General features: G+C 45.7%; 1 protein-coding gene across 1 annotated transcript in view; it reads left to right on the forward strand.

Annotated features, from left to right (window-relative positions):
* The first annotated feature begins 5,188 nt into the window (after positions 1–5,188).
* MAP3K14 (mitogen-activated protein kinase kinase kinase 14) overlaps positions 5,189–12,868 on the forward strand; it is a 37,551-nt gene continuing 29,871 nt past the window's right edge. The window contains exon 1 of the mRNA XM_079949416.1: positions 5,189–5,653. The gene's annotated coding sequence lies outside the window, so the exon portion shown is untranslated. The remainder of the gene's footprint in view (positions 5,654–12,868) is intronic.

Genomic DNA, 12,868 nt, shown 5'->3' on the forward strand with positions numbered 1-12,868 from the left:
GAAGACCCCCGCCCCAGCAGGCAGTTGAACAGCCCCTCCAGTTTCACACGCAGGAGGGAGGAGAACCAAATGGCTAAGTTGTTGAAACAAAATGGCATCCCACAAAATGGCTGAGCTGTTGAAACAAAATGGTGTTTCCCGCCTTTTTAAAAAAATAGAAAAGGGCGGGAAACTCAGACCCCGTTGCCTCTGTGGACTCCTCCCGGCAATTGGGGCAGAATCCAGCTACCCCCTATACACTGTTCCCTTCCCCAGATGACAGGCGGTGGGGAGAGGAGAGAAATGCAAAAATAATGAAGTAGAAATGAAAAAGCTGGGAGGAGGGAGGGTCAGACAAGGGTGTGTGTGTGAAAAAATTTGCTCAGAAATATGATCCAGCAAATAGGATGAAGGGGAGGACTAGACAAAGGGGAAATCCAGCCAGAAACGAGCACTCAAGCGAGTGTTTCTCTCCACACACAGAGATCTTCCTCCAGAGCAAAGGGTTTCCTGATGTTTCATTCTGATACACGTATTACATGCACAAACCTATATTATTTCAACGGTGCACCTCTATAAACATAGCTGTCAACTTTCAGATTTGAAAATAAGGGATCAGCAGCCTCACCTGTCCCGTCGACAGTCTACGGGATAACTAACAATCTGGGATAGCATTGGGAAACGGCACTGGAATAAGGGAATTTCCCACAAAAAAAAGGGAAGGTTGACAGCTATGTCTATAAAGGGAGTACTTTTTTGTGCCAACGTCGGAGCTGTCCTTTTGGTAAGGGTGCAGGGGCCAAGTTCTGCACCAAAGATCTGAGTGCCACAGATGGGAAGGCACCATGCCCATGAGGACAAGGGGCAGCGGGAAAGATGTGCAGACATAAAGCTTTTTCCATGCAGATTCCTTCACAGACATGGAAGGGCTGTGCTTGGATCCAGAAAGGGCAACCTTTCAACCTTTTGAATAGCAGTTGCTGGAAGTCATGGCTGGAAAGAGGGTTCTTACAGGTTTTCCCCATGGATCTGGGTGGCCACGGGGATAGGAGGATACTGGAGCAGATGGGCCATGGGCCTGATCCAGAAGGCTCTTCTTATGTGTTTCATAAGGACACTCTCCTTCCTCCTGCCCCAGTACCTCTGAGTCCGGTGTCCTTCTTCTGGGCTCCAGTCTCTCCCAGGATGAGGATGGGACAACAGAAGCGGTTCCCAAAGCAAGGCTGCTGCTTTCCCTTGCTGCAAAGCAAACAGAGACATTGGCTCCAAGCCATGCTAGCACCAGTCTGGGCCATGATGGTGGAGGATATGGGAAGGAAGCATTTCCTCCTACCTGAACTCAGGGCCTTTCCCTAGTTTTGTGCAAATGGGGTGGGCTCTGCTACATCCTGGGCGGTTTCACTCAGAAGCCAATGTTTCCGCCTTGAGATGGTCAGCTATCTAGCCTGGCTGGGCTCCCCGCTGTTGTCTTCAGAAGAGAAAAGTTGAGCCACTGCTTCTGGACCAAAGATCTGGTTGCAGCAGAAGTCAGAGAAGGAGCCATGCCCACACAGAGAAGGGGCAGTGGAGAAGAGGCACGAGGATCAAGATTTTTCTTTGAGGATGGCATCCAGAAATGGCAGCCAAGAACTGCATGGATGGCTTGGTTGTTGTCTTGTCCATCATCTTGGGAGCTGGAGACTGAGACCATTCTCTGGAAGCATGGCCCCACAAAGGACGCAGGATATAGTATCTTCCTGGTATATGTGGGGATTGGATATCCAATGGAATTAACATGCCATAACTTCCAAAAGAAGCCTGGCTGACTAACTTCTCAAGGAACTAGAGCCCTTCCTTTCTGATCTCATGTAGAAAGGTTCTACTACTTCCATTCTCCAGTTACGCTCAACTTGTAACAGCAGCTGATGTTCAGATGAGGCAAGCTGCTTCATATATCACTGCGACTTCAAGTGAAGGCTTGCACATGTGAATGGGGAAACCACAGTGGGCACCAGCCACCACTGGGTAGAAACCTTCCCACAATCTGCTACCTGACGCTTCATACATAGGGTTGAATCTTTTGCAAGCAAAGCATCTCTGCTGCTAAGGGGCTCTTTGCTGCAGACCCACCCTCTATGAACACGTCCATGCAGAGAATCAGAAGGAAACAGTGGCCCAACCCAGGTGTTTGCAGCAACCTTGAGTGGCAGCTGCACAGGGACAGAGTGGCTCCTGGTGATGGCTGTGAAATGGGGCTAAGCTCGGAAAGGGAACCAAGCAGCAAAACTCTCTCCCTGCTGCAAATATCACAGTGCCCGTCACCTGCGAAATGCCACTTTGAAGTATGGCGGCCTCCCCTTTCTCAGCTTGTCCATGCCACCACAGCAGCTTCTCTGACCTTCATGCCTTATGACCTAGGAGACAGAAAGGAAAATAAAAGCAAAGAAAGAGATAATATATGGGAAATGCCAGGGAACCCAGAAGTCTAAACTCACAGACCCTGGCAGGACACGGGAGCCAACCTTAGACCTTCAACCTTTCCCTGTTGCTTCCCTGTGCCAAATTAAAGATTTTAAGCCGCTCAGGACAGCAGCCTCTTTGTAAAGCCTCATACACAGTGATGGTGCAAACAGATAATACAAAATAAATCTCACTACGCTCCTGCCCTGTGCAAGCTAAAGCCCATTAGAGGCCTTTCCCTTAAAACCATAGACTGTGTACACAGCGTCCTTTTAGGGCTCATACATATTTCCATTGGGCTCATGTGCCTAGGAAGCACAGGGGTGGTTTTCTTTTTATTTTTTTCTCCCCCCCTCTATTTATTTATTTTACATGTTAGTTGCTGTACATTTTCAACATTATATATTACATTTATAATATACATACAGATTCCCCACATCTAACCCTAAGCCCTATACCCAACTCACCATTTACCCAAATACCCATGTGACTTCCTTCAGTCACATGCATGATATCATTCTTGCTACCTTAAAACTCTAACATTGTGTTCATAAATATTCATCACATTACTCAATCCTCTATTTTAAATTCATTACATCTTAGCTTAATGGACTCAATCAGTGCTCAATCAGGTGTGGTTTTCATAAGCCAGCCCAGAGATTCCTTGCCTGGCACAGTTCTCAGGGGAATCCCTTCCTGTCCTCCAATATGTGGGAAAACCTGTGTGGCAATCTTAGCACTTGAACACGAGCAAAACCCATCTGCCCAACATTCCCCTTGAAGTCAAGGCGCAATCCTGTGACACTCAACACCCTCCTGGTTTTCCATTTCCAATGCACAGGGTCCCTCCCCAGCCCAAGAACCTGGCATCTGAGCTCCTCTTACCTTCACAGTTCCTGCTCATTATCACTGATGGGCAGCACTTGCCTTGGCAAGTGTATCACCATCAGAATGACAGGCATCCCTCTCTCAGGGCAATATGATGCCCGCTTGCAAACCTGCCCATTGTGACATCAGCTGGAAAACAGAGGCCAGGCTGCTGGGTTGTCAGGCAGCTGTATTAATAATAAAGAATAAAGGGGGGTGTCAAAGTGTAGTAGGTTGAGATCATAGTGCATCTTAGGGCCCCCCTTCATCCTTTAGCTGCCCAGAGTGGCTGGGGTAACCTAGTCAGATGGGCGGGGTATAAATAAAAGTATTATTATTATTATTATTATTATTATTATTATTATTATTATTATTATCTTGTAACAGCCAGTGGGCATGTGCGTAAAGTGGGAGCACACTGCTAAGGGCTGAGCTGACATACTTCATACAGCAGCCCCAGGCTTTCCCAAAATTAGAGTGTATCTGGGGGTGGAAAGGGCAAAACAAGATTAAGATCAGCAGCAGAAATGCTTTCTTACTGCAGGGTAGGAAAGCAACAAACACACAGCACAGGACACACATGCAGACATGGTCCTTTACCGCAACATTCTGCCTGTCCCCACAATTAGGGCTGCCATTACTGGGATTTCCCAGATGGAATTGACGTTTAGGCGGAATTTCTGAAAGGCGGTGCCTTGTCCTGGATCTTAGACAAGTCAAACCTCAACAACTTCGGGGTGTCCAGGTTTTTACTTTTTGAAATACAGCAACCCTAACAAAGCTGGATAACTGTTAAGGGGGATGGGGGTTACCTGCAGGGTAGGTAGAGAAGAAATGGGGGAAGGGATGTTTGGGTTAGGAGGAGAAACATAAAAGACCCCACTTTCAGAGTTATTTTTAAATTCCTCCTTACAGAACACACCCACACACCATCAAACTACTTAATTATTTCTGAAGCCCTTTTTGTAAAACCGAGGAACTGTTAGTTACTGAAGCTGGGGAGGATTTTTTCGTGTGTGTGTGTGTGGATATTTTAAGAAGATAAACGGGGGGGGGGCGGTAGGGAAGAGATGCAGGAAGATAACGGGCTGCAAGTTAAAGCTGCCGGCTCTCCCTCAATGTGCCTCGGAGAGAAAGAGAGAGAAAGCAGGAAGATCTGGGCTGCAGGTTAATGAAAGGACAGCCACTCGGGGTTCACCTGAACGCTCCTGGAAGTCACCCCAGGGTGCCACGGCTCACTGGTTGAAAACCAGTGTAACAGGGTAACGAAGGCGATTGTATTGGAATTATTAAGGGAACGTTAAGGAGGGAGGGAGGGGAAAGAGTGAGGGTGGAATGCGGGAGGTGAGTGAAGACTGGATGAGGCTTTGAATGTTGCAGGTGAGGCAGTTGAGAGCTGTGGGTTCGGGAAGGGACGGTAGTTGGTGGAGGATCCGAAGCAGGGCTGGGCAACTAAACTATTTAGTTTAGGATCAGTAGTAACAGTCGCCATTGTCGCAAAAAGCAGCATATAAGAGAAAGTCAGTTTGAGACCATATGCTTACATGTGCAAGTCATCATACAGTCCTTGCTTGTCATTTTTGTTTAACAGATTTACTGTCTTACATAGTAATTTGTGTGTGTGTGTGCTGGGAAAGACTAACATCTTGCCACTCCCGTTCTGAATTCGAGTCACACCCGTCGAGAAAACAATTTATTGAAAAAGATCCAGCCGGATATAACGCTCTCAAGCCATTATTATTTTATTGGGTTTTTTCCTAGGGGGACGCAGACCCCCTAAACATTTTGTGAATATTTATACTTTTGTCCATTTATTGTATTCTTCCCGATTTGAACTATAAAATGGTGATTGTCTTGAGTCAAAATGAAAGTAAACACTGTTTTAGAAAAACAGCACCACTTCTTACTACCGTACTGCGTTTTCCCGCAGCCAAAGTAGTTATAGGAAATCACGGGCAGCTCCCGGGAACCAATCAGAAAGAGACAGGAAGAAAGGAGGAAGCGTTATTGGAGGGCCTTGAAAGGGGCGGGAGGAGGAACACGCCCGCGCGGGTGACGTCACCGCCGGCCTTGCCCGCCGCCTGGGCGTGGCTTATCCCTGAAGCCATTTTGTCCCACACCCCCTCCCCTGAGACAGGGAGGTGGACGGGGGGAAGGCGCGAAGCAGCGTGGGAGAAAGTGGGCGTGGCTTCGAGGAAATAGCGGTGTCTGATTGGGCGGAGGTGGCATTGCGGGGCGTGGCCGGCTCTGCCCCTGCGCCTTGAGGCGTCCGCTTTTAAGCTTCCTGTCAGTCTGTGCCTGAGGAGGGGAAGGCGGCCGGAAGTGCCTGCTGTGGGTCTTGTGTCTTCTCCCCCCAAGCCTGCGACAGGTGGGTTTCTGGTTTGTGCCGCACCTTGCTTTTTAAAGGGGTGTGTTTGGGCTTCCTGAAGCTGCTGCTTCTCCCGTGTGCGCGAGGGGGGAGTGCTGCTTCTCACCCCCCCAAAAAAAACTTATTTTCTTCTCCCGCTGGTGTGCCCCTGGTCTCTTCAGCCCTCAGCCCGGTCCCGCTATTCGCGGCTTAGAGGGGTATGTTCGTGTATGTGTGTGTGTATATGTTCTGCGCTCCTCAGCCAAAACTTCCTTCAGACTTCATTTTCCTCCATCCTGTGCGAAAGCAGCGCCGGTGGGCGGCCGAGGCTGATGGGAGTTGTAGTCTCTGAGGAAGGACCGCAGCTCTCTCTCAAGCTATTCCCCCGCCAGGGGCGGAGTCCGAATTTGCCGCACCTATTGCTTGTCTAGCGCGGCCGTTTCTCGTTCCCACCTCCTAAGTGTCTCTGGATGAGAATTTAGAATCTTTTAAAAAAAATAAATTATTAGTTTTCAGTTACAATAATCCAATAATAGCCTCATTATAGCAATGCCAAATTAGAATACAATTACTAGTACCAATCATTCAGATGCCAAATCATATAATTTCGGTGTCCCCCCTGCATGCTAGAATTGATGGTTTGGTGATTTACTTTATTTCTCCATTCCAAAATCTTATTAATTTCAGTTACACTCCAGTCAACATAGAAGTCCCTTATACAACAACTCCAATATTAACAACTTCCATTTGTATGGACACATTAAATGTTTTATAAACCTGCAGGTGAAGCATTCAAGTTATATCCTTGTTCTTCCTGTGTGTCTGTGATGTTTCTTCCTGTCCTTGTAAAATATTATGTCTATCTTTTCCCGGTGTTCTCTATCATGCCTTGGGCGGAGCTAATATCCCAGTGTTGTTGAGAATTTAGAACCATTGACTATTTATAGAGTTGGAAGTGACCCCCGAGGATTGTCTAGTCTCATCCCCTGCAAGGCAGGAGTTTTTTCGCCCAGTGTGGAACTCTAACCCATGGCCCTGAGATTTAAGAGTCTCCTGCTCTGTGATGGAGCTGTCAGCCAAGTTAACAGAATTAAAGTTGGGAGGAAGCTGACAGAATTAAAAGCTGGCAGGCTGTTTTGCTACTTGCTGCCCCCTCTCCCCCGTGTGCATATTTTGTATAGATAGATAGGTCTCTTCTCCCTGCACAGCACTTTATTGGGCACTCAAGAGGAGTGTACAAAGCGCTTTGTAAATAAACCACTAGGTATTATCCTTGCAATATGTAATGACTGCAGCGGGCTTAGACTTGGGTTGACTGGTTTCAGAGCCCTAAAGGATGACCCTGGGCCATGTGGGTGCCTGTCAGCCTAACCTCCCTTGCAGGGGTGTATGTGTGCCACTGTGAGAACCTTGGAGGAAGGATGGGATGGAAAAAGGAAAATAAGCTTGAATGCACCTTCCAGCACGTAGCAAGTTATGCTTCCCAATAAGCCTTGATGAGCAGCATGTGAGTTTATTTTCTGTGAACCTTTACTTGCCCTTTCCCAGGATACCTGCACACACCTCATTCGGTTTAACTTACTTAGCCCAAACATAACAGCATAGCCCATATGCCTTCGTTTAGCAGCTCTTTTCATCCAGGACTAACAGGCTTCTTCTTGTCTACAGTAGCTTTCAAATAGCAAGCTAGTAGCCTGCCAGGCTCTACACCAGAAATGTGAGGTCTGATAGTTATAAAGCATTTTACCTTGGCTTTCAGTTTCTTTTAGAAATGTCTAATATAGATTAAATCAAAATTAAAAATAAATGCATTCAAGAAAATTAGGCAAAGTGTAGCAGTTAACACAGCCACTAAAACAGGGGAGGCAGGCATTGTCAATTGGGCCAAAGACCTATCAAAAAGAAAAAAGGTCGTAAGTTTGAGGAGGAGTGTCACTGGAAGAGGTAGATGCATCTCTCTCCCTAGGATTTACATTTCTGTTTGCCATTCTTGCCACAGTAGTTTTTGCCCAAAGGCAGCGATGGCAAGGGGAGCCCCAACATTCCCCTCTAGGTTGGAAACTTGGGTGGGTGGGTAGAGAGATCACCCCTTCAATTGCACTGACCTTCAGAGAGCTCAGCGTAGTGATAGAAAAGATGCTTGCTTTACTTTATGTCTACAACCTACCGAGGAAAGTTGGGACTGGCTGCTTTGTGTTGTGGATTATTGGGTTGTTTTTGTTTCTATTTTTATCATGTATTTTGTGTTCATATTGTGATTTTATGTTGTGAACTGCCCTGAGATCTACAGGTACAGGGTGGTATACTGCTGTTACTATTACTACTAATAATACAGTGGTACGTTTATGAACTTAATCCATTCTGGAAGTCCGTTCTTAAACTAAAACCATTCTTAAACTGAGGCTCGCTTTCCCTAATGAAATCTGCCACCGCTGGTGCCCTTCCACCATTCGGATTCCGTTCTTAGATCGAGGTAAAGTTCTCAAACTGGGACACTACTTACGGTTTTGCGGAGTTCGTAAACTGAATCATTTTTAAACAGGACTGTTCTTAAACTGAGGTACCACTGTAATCCCTTCCCCCAGCACCTAAGGTTTAGAGCTGCAGAAGGGGAATTGTCCTTGACATCCCATGGAGGTGCAGTGTGAGGTCAGGACTGCAATCCTGTACACAGGTACCTAGGTGTGTAAGCCCCATAGAACATAATGCGGCTTTTCGTCAAGCAGGCATAGAAAATTGTGCCGATGGCGAGGGATGGATCCTAACGATAACAGGTCTTGCCTTTGCTACCAAGGACAGCAAAAAAATGTACGGACCTTTGAGTTTCATAACTTTGCTGTAGCATAAGGACAGAAGTGCATTTTTGTTCAGTGTGGACAAAACTCTATCAAAGTTAATGCTGAAGTGGTAATATGGTCTGGATAGTGTCTGGTAGAGTTTCAGAGACCACAGAAGGGCTAGGTAGGGTTTCTGTGGTTTGTGGTTGGAGGCAGTTATGATGTTTCTGAATAGCAGTTTCTGGAAACCTCAAGCGGGGAGAGTGCTCCTGTGCATGTGGGTTTCCCATGGGCATCTGGTTGGCCACTGTGAGAACAGGATGTTGGACTGGATGGGATGGCCCAGAAGCCTCCTTTTATGCTCTTGTGGTTGAAGTTTCAGTGGCTTATTATACTTTGTTTTTCTTCCTGTGGGTGTGATGTCCAGTCAGTCTGAGTCTAACAGGTTGATATTCTTTTGGCTTCCAGTTCCATGCATTTCCCCCTACAAATATGTCTCAACGTGCTGTGCAATGAAAAGACATGCCAATCCTTATTTGCATTTAAAAAACAAAACTGTAAATGTAATAGTCTTAAAATATTACTAGTAGCAGTTTAAGCTTTCCTGTGTATATTAAAATCCAGCATATACTGTGTCTGCTTGGTGCTTCTCCTTAGCATTACAGGATGTGTTTTGAGAAATTTGGAATATGGTTTAGTCTTGTAAATAAGTCACCAGCTGACACATATCTTCTTTGAAGATGAAAACAAACTAATTCTCTTTCAGTTTACAAACTCTTCCCCACTTGGTTGCTTGGAGACAATTCCTGATCACCCAGGTGATCAATTGTTTACAAACCTAGGGTTAAAACAACAAAAAAATCTTGCAGCACCTTAAAGACTTTTATTGCCGCATAAGGTTTCATGGGTTCAAGTCCACTGTGTATTAAAGATGAAATTGTAGTTTTTTGGAACACCCTGTGACTGGCTTAAAGCAATCCTCAGTGTTTAAATTGCTGATGCTTGAGATGCAGTTTTGCCAAGATAGACACAAGGTACAAATTGTTTGTATTACAGTACTCTGGAATGAAACATTTTCTCTTAAGGGGGGCGGGGATACAACACACAAGTTTCAAATACCTCATTGGTGATGAATGGACAGCTGCTGCTGTGGTTGCTTGCCAGATGTTTCCTGCCTGCTTCTGTCTGAGATGTGTAAAATTAAAAATGCAACACAGGCTGGGAAGCACATACAGTACTGTATTCCAGAATTGGTGGTTTGCAAATTCAGCTTCCATGTCTTGATTAATAATGCAGCAATGGGATGCTAGCAGCACATGGTCCTTGTAGACTCAGGGCCAAACTATACACTATGTTAAATGTGTGGTTTGGTTTTCTCCTGCAATCAAATAGTTGCCATGATGAGGAACAGCTCTGGGAGGGGCAGCTTTCATTGAGTCTGTGGTGTGATGAGAAAAGACTAACATACCATTTTCCCACATACCATGGTTGCTGTTATTTAAGTAAAAATGAAATGGAGCAACCTCTTTCTTAACAGGACAACCTTTAATCCAATTAGGGTTAATAGATCAATTTGTTGGTTTTGGTTTATCTGTTTTATCATTTTTCCAGTTTTAGGTTTGTTCTTTACAATTGCACATCAGTTTTGACCTGGAAAAGGAACCTCCTCACCAAAAAATCGCCATAATCTTGGTGTACATTTCTCCTAACACACAAACACACACACTTCTGCAAGCAGTTTCCTTGATATAATGCATTTTTACAACATGCATCCTTGCAATGCACACTTTCCCCTAATACACATAGTCTTGTAAAAAATAATAACTGAGGATTAGTTAGAGAACTGCAAGTTCAAAGAAGCGCAAATGCTGAAGGGTGGCTGTGCTTTGATTTGTGTACAGGCAACTCCCCATTTGTGCAGGGGCAGCATTCTGGGCATTCAAATGATTTGGTGGAGCACGCATAAGCCTGCCCCGTTATGCGCCCCCCCGTTATGCCCTCTTCCAGTTCCAAAACGACCCGTGCATCAGTTGAATGCAAGCAAAATGGTCGCCACCTGTATTTTTTCAGGAAGTGTGGATGCAGTTGTCTAGCATTTTAAATGGAAACCTCTCCGATCTCTGATTCTGGATGTGTTCATCCAGATCACTTTTGTCTGCATTTCTGCCCATCCTTGTCTCTATCTGGATGCTGACATCAGGCAGATTATCCACACCATGGACCGATAGCTTGCCCACCTCTTCATCAGTCTGTTAGCACTTCTAAAGTGCCACAAGTGTTTCATTTCTTTCTTTTGACACATGAATATGTAGCTCAGGCACCTTAGGATTCTTTGTTTGGGTAGGCAGGGGTTACCTTGGGACAAGGAACAATGACTTTCAATTTTGGGTAAAAAGCATCTCGCCGAGAGGAAGCAGCTTTTCTTCCCTGCTGCAGATAAGGTCATCCCCGAAACAGCATCCTATTGTTCGTTGTATCTTCCTGAATAGGTTCAGGAAGGGAAGCTAAATATTATTTTAACAAGGAGGGCCTTTGCTTCCTGTTCTCTTTCAGGAAGATGAGGCTTGAGGCCTTACTAAAATGAAGTGGTGATTTGTGAGGACCTCACCGCTTCCCCCTGCAACTACTGTATATGGCAATCAGAGGACTTGGTTTCACTTTTGAGGCCTAACTTCTCCCTTCTCAAAACACAGAAGGGAATCCTTGCACGAAGTGGACTTGGAAACACTTGAGGCAAGCTTCAGCGGAAAAAAGGCCGAGCTGGCTCCCCATTCATACCTGGTAGCTTTGCAACTAGAACACGGGAGGAGATCCTGCCCAGAGTGCATTATCAGTGTTGGGAAATGGGCCGTGGGCGTTCATTACAGGAACAGAGATGGCAGCAGAAGCAGGCTCTCAGACAGAGGCTGTCACTTGGTGCAAAGCCAAGAAGCCAGAACAATCAAGGTGAGCTGTGACCTTGAAGCAGCAAGTTCAGCAGGGCCAAGGGTGTTGGTCACAGGTGGAAAGGTGCCTAGGTGTGAAGACTTCTTTTTCTGGCAAGCATTTGATACTTTCCCCAGTGTGTGGAGCATTTTGTCCCATCATTTTAATCTGAATTTGTTTCTAATCTGCGGATTTTTAAAAAAATTAAAATTATTTTACTGCTGCTCTTATTTTTAATTTCATTTATATTGTGAACTTCCTTGGGCATTTTTTGAAGTTAAAAGGCAGGTTTAAAATGGTCTACGAAACAATAATCGTAAGGAGTCTGTGGAAGGGTAAGCGTTGCTGGTCAGGTAAAGGCAAGGGCATGATTGTGGCCGGAGTTTGACTCAGCTTCTCATTTTCTCTGTGGCTTTTGATCCCATAGACCATCATGGTATCCAAGACCATTTTTGTAAATTTCAAAATCTGAAAATTAAATAAATTTTATAGAGACTAAAAAAAACCGCACATACAACAACAAAAATCTATATGCTACCAGGCCAGGTTCAAGGTGCTTGTATTAATTTGCAAGGCCCTTAACAATTTGGGTTCAGGATACTGCAAGGACTGCCCAATCTCTTATATCCCTGCCCGATCACCAATTTTTTTGGGGTGGTCCCCCACGGCTTGGATGCAGGGCTTGTATCCACCAGGAGCTGTGAGCTTAGTATTGAGGGCACAATTTCATGGAACTCCCTTCCAGTTGGAGTCAGACACTCCCCCCCTCCCTACCCAACATCCATCAGGCATTTTAATAGAGATTTTATAGTTTTAACTTCCTCCTTTTTTTGCATTGCATTTTTATAAAGCATTTATTAACCATGGGAGTTAAGGGATATATAAACTGTTTAAATAAGAATAAACAATACGGGACTAAACCGCTCCCCCAATAACAGCTTTGTAGCCATAATAGGGCCAGTGAAAAAACAGAGGTATCTTCCTTGTTTGAGGGAACCCCAGGTTTGCAGAAGTGCATTAAAAGAAAAGAAAAAAAAAAACAGCATAAAGAGGACAGAGTTCCTAAAAACAGAGAAAAGGCTGTACTGTGTATCTGGTCAGGAGGAAGGAGCACTGAGAAAGTGTCTGTGCAGCCCTTCATTGAGCCTCTGCCACACCTTCCCCAGCCAGCCGACACCACCTCTGCCTGTCTGGAAACCTGCCTGTGCTGGGAAGTGGTGGGAGACAGGGGTGCCCAGCCTGGGCAAGGCTTGCAAGCTGGAGACAGGACACCGTCTCTTGCAAGATCCACTCCAGTTCGGTGCAGTGTCCGGAGGTTCCCCCATTCTGCTTCTGGCTCATCAGAAGCACAGGGAAGTGCCCTTTGCTAGCGTGAAGCTCAAAGGAGAGGCGGAAAACTGGCCGGCACCCTGCCATGAAAGAGCCTTGCGAAACAGGAATAGGATTCTCTGTTGTCAAGAGGCTGGGTGTTGGATTGTGGCTAAGAGAGCAGTGTGCCCCACAGTTCCTTTCCCTGTCACAGAGAGTCTGCTCG

This window comes from Podarcis cretensis, assembly GCF_951804945.1.
Source record: "Podarcis cretensis genome assembly, chromosome: 13".
NCBI lineage: Eukaryota > Metazoa > Chordata > Lepidosauria > Squamata > Lacertidae > Podarcis > Podarcis cretensis.